Raw genomic sequence first — 4,459 nt, forward strand, 5'->3', positions numbered from 1 at the left:
CAAAAAACAAAAAAAAAAAACTAATATGAGAGATCACTTCACCAACCTGAAAGTTGGGACTTATGACATTCATTCGCTACAACTTTGAAATTTTCTGATTCCAAAATATGACAGATATTCCTTTTTTTAGAGGGATATATTTTCTTGCATTGCTTATTGGTTTTTCGTTTAGAAAATCATTCTAAAGACTTCTGTTTATCTGAACATGATCTCTTCAATCTTTTATTGGAACTTGTACCCAGTGACATTTAATTTTATCTAAACATGATATTTTCAATCTTTATTGGAACTCACAATGAGTGACATTTAATTTTGAGCAAACAATATTGTTATCATTGGGAGCATATTAATAGTACTTGTAAACTTATAAGAAAAATGTTCTATCATTGAAATCAATAAAAAGATGCTGAATTATTGCTTCCATTTTTCCTCTACCACCGATGTGTTTTGTTCTGTTCTGTTATAGTTTTTTTTAGATATACTTAGATAAGAATGAGAAAGGAAACCAATGTTTCAAATTTCCAACCATTTTGATATGGTAATCTTTAAAAAAGTAAACTAGGCACTGTTATTTCTAATTTTTTTCTTTAATGAAAAATAAATATGAAATGTAGAGGAATCAAATAATTTACTCAAGACTATTCAAGTTATTAATCTGGTATTTAAATTGGTATCTTTCAGGAACCAAAATCACAGTTCCCTCCATTCAGAAATATGCATCTTTTCTTGCTGGATTAGCCAGAACTCTTTGAATTGTAACAAGTAGAAAGCCAATTTAAGTTGTGTTAAACCAATACAGGAAATTATTGGAAAGCTACTGTGGTGTTTTTTTATAACCACTGCAGTCAGGTGACAAGCTGGGCCTCTGGCTTGAGTGCTAAGAGACGCCTCATTTCTCTGTCTCTCATTTCTGCTTTTCTCTTCGGGCCTTCTTAAATATCTCAGAATTCTTCCTTCTAAATGGAAATAAAAATAATGAAGAACAGTTTTACGAAGCTCATGCTTAAGGCTTTACCACCAGAGAATGATAAGATTTTTAGCCCTAGTTCAAATGTGGAAAAATTGAGAGATCATTTCTGGTCTCTTTTGGTCCCATACCCACTTGTGAACAAGACAGGTACAATGATAGTAATGCAAATAAGAGTAAATCCAAAATGAACATGTGTGTGTGAGTGTGTATAAATATGACAGAGGTCAAACAGACACTCACTACAATCAGTTTTAGAGTCTAAATTATGGCCAAAAGAACAGACCAATTACATTTCTTTGTCTCAAATTTTTACACCAAGGTAAGAATAGATTTTGAATTAAGGAAACTTAAATATTAATGAATTTTCTTTTAATACATTAGTTCTAAGTACACAAAAATTTTGTGAAGATGAATGGAAACACTTGTCTCAGTTAAGTAATCAAATGCACGTTTTGTTTTTATTATTTGAACATTTCCCTAAAATAGTAGTTTGTTTTACTTATAACTGCATCATCAGACAAGTATTTATGAGTATTCAGCTCCATTTGCCAATTACATTTTTCTGCACTGTTAAGATATGTTCTTACTATACAGATGTTCAATATTTTCCACGTTGGTTTCAACAACACTACAATCGACATACCCATTTTAAAGTTCCAGTTTAACCTTATACTTTTTGTGCAAGTGTCAATCTGAACTAAAACGATATCATTGTTGTAACAGTGCTATTATTTCTGGTATCCCGTAGTAGAGGTACAATTATTATACAATTATATCTGGAGTGCTTTTAACAGTCCTGCTAGGAAAGCAAATCACTCTGGAGTATTAAATCCGTCTCTAATCTATTTTTAAATTACTGTCTAAATATAAACAAAGGAGAAAAAGAAAATACCTTCAGTGTCTATGTGGTTCCCTGAGGTCAAACACCCTAAACAGGAAGAGGAGCGCTTGATGCTGATAGCTTTTCCGCAAGTATGCTTTGTCAAAGTTCATCCTATTCAGTCTGGAAAATGATAATTAATGGATTTTCTTCCATTGTCCTATCTGAAGGCCTAAGTATCTGCGTGAAACAGGCATTCTTCACAGAAGAGTTCTGTTTACTGTACCTTAATAATAGCTTGGCATTTTCAAAAGAAAACTCACAAAAAGAAAAAAAATTTCTGCTGAATGGAGAAAAGATGAAATTGTTGTCAGTATAAAAGTGTAAAAATCAGGAAATACTTCAATATTGAAGTAGTACACAGATTTTTTTTAAATGCCTCCATACAAAATAATGATGCCTCAAGCATTCTGAAAATCCTGAGTGGAGAAATGTTTTATCTATAGTGAACTTGCTTGATAACATGAACCTTATGAGTCTCACACTTCTAAATTACATGCAGTAGTGTCATTTAAAAGGGGAAACATCCCAGCTAATTTTGAGGTATATGGAGTATCGCTCTGCTAAGGCATTCACCAGAAACTTTAGGCAGTTTTACAGGATTAGAAACTCAAAATGTCAGCCATCATCACATCTTTGGTGATCAGTAGGTATTTATTCCACAACAGGTGGAGCTTCGGAACATTTCTGGGTCACAAAATGGCAGCTGAATATCCTCACCTCTTAAAAACATTCCCAGAAACATAACTGGATTAAGGAAGTCTTATATTCCATGCATACTTTTTTAAGGCCATTTTTATATCCACCTATCTCAAAGTGGAAACAAAATAAACAGAAAACGTAGGTTTCCCTTGTCATTTATAAAGGCCAGATCTTTCATACACCCTTCTAATAAAGTTTCCAAGCTTTCATTTAAGAGATGGATGTATGTATTTAATTATTCACAATGATGAATGATAACAATGAGGCACAGGAAACGATGGTGCCTTAACTTAAATGTGCCTTATGGAGTTTTGAGACTATGACATTCTCAAATATTGTCAAAGGCTACTTTCAGTAGAAAAATGACTGGTAAATTATTTTCCTATCTCCAGAACAGATATACTGGGGCATGATAGAAAATATAAGTTGTATATTAGAAATCACCAGTTTCAAAAGTGAGGCTTCTCTATGATAGACAACAATGAACACTCATGATTTGAGGATACATCAGCAACCATGGAGAGTAGCACTTCACATTTGTGTAGCACTTCAGTATTCTCAATGCATTTCCTGTTTGCTATTGAATTTAATCTTAATAATGATACTGTACGACAGGTGTTATTAGCCCATTTTTTACATGACAAAACTGAAATTCAGTACATTTAAATAGAAAAGTAGTATATAATAGGGAAAAGGTATGAAATGGGAAAAATAAATATAAAGGGATAAGTTATAGATTTGTCACTAAGTATGTAAATTTATTACTTAAAATCTCAGGCTATTATTTCAATATCTGAAAATGATTATAATAGCCATTCACACATTTTGTTGTTATTCTTAGATAACCTTGCAAGCAGAGTGCTCTGTCCTTTCTACAGACTTTCTTCCCCCTAGGGGAGAGGTAGGATAAGGAGTCAAATCTCCTTATGCAGAGAGAAGATTTTATAGTTCATATGAAATATTGTAGGCAGGTGTAGATATGACCTAGGAATCTTCTTATACAAACTAAGTCCCTCACTGCTGGCCAGAACCTGATGGGTTCTACACTCCACAGGAAGGTCTCAAATATCCCTGCTTTATGGACGCTGAGTCTCTAGAGGCTTGTTTCCTAATATAAATGACCTAAAAGTCACACATTCTGTCATATTCCAACCCATTGAAATTAAAATAATTCAGCACTTATGTCCTGGTGATTGGTTGATGGATTGATTAGTTTATATACTCATCTAAATTAGATAACTAAGCCTTCACAGCATTCTATGCATTGTGTCCCACACTTATAAATTCTATGTAATCTAATTTCTCCAAAAATATGGTCAAGTGCATACTTTACCTGATTCATAGAAGATAAATCTGAAAGTCTATACTTTACCTGATTCATAGAAGATAAATCTGAAAGTCCTCCTGAATTCTGGAACAGCTACAACATATTATCTCAAAAAATAATGAAGAACAGATCCTCTAAGGTAAATAGTTATTTGTGCTCTATTGAAAGTTGGTCAGCTTCTTTCAAGAGGTATGAGATTATGTGAATATTGCTCCTTTTAAAAGACACAAGTATCGTCAGCAATTCTGGAGAATATAAAGAACATGTTAATCTCTAAAATGCCTAGTGCACTTCAGACTTGTTGAGTGTCTCATAAACCTGTTGTCAGTTGATTGGAGACAGGGAAACTGGGACTTATATAGGCTCAGATTGTCAAAGTAGGACACGCTGGCAGTTTCAGGATGATATGAGAGCATTTTGATTGTGCAGACACATGTAACTTTTAAGAGAACATTTTATTATCTAACCTTGGAACAAGTAAATGGAAATAGAGAAGATTAAAATAGTCTATGGAGTATTTGCAAAGCAGTTTCTTTGCTGGGTTAAATTTTTCCTGGTCCCATTTGCAAGGGATCACTGG

General features: G+C 33.2%; 1 long non-coding RNA gene across 1 annotated transcript; it reads right to left on the bottom strand.

Annotated features, from left to right (window-relative positions):
* Positions 1 to 867: 867 nt before the first annotated feature.
* LOC139361733 (uncharacterized) lies at positions 868 to 4,192 on the bottom strand. Its single transcript, XR_011619310.1, has 3 exons — positions 3,925 to 4,192; positions 1,863 to 1,973; positions 868 to 956 (listed from the first exon to the last, which is right to left on the bottom strand). It is a non-coding gene; the product is annotated as an uncharacterized lncRNA (long non-coding RNA).
* Between the last annotated feature and the right edge of the window lie 267 nt (positions 4,193 to 4,459).

Source organism: Macaca nemestrina, chromosome 2 (genome assembly GCF_043159975.1).
Source record: "Macaca nemestrina isolate mMacNem1 chromosome 2, mMacNem.hap1, whole genome shotgun sequence".
Taxonomy (NCBI): Eukaryota; Metazoa; Chordata; class Mammalia; order Primates; family Cercopithecidae; genus Macaca; species Macaca nemestrina.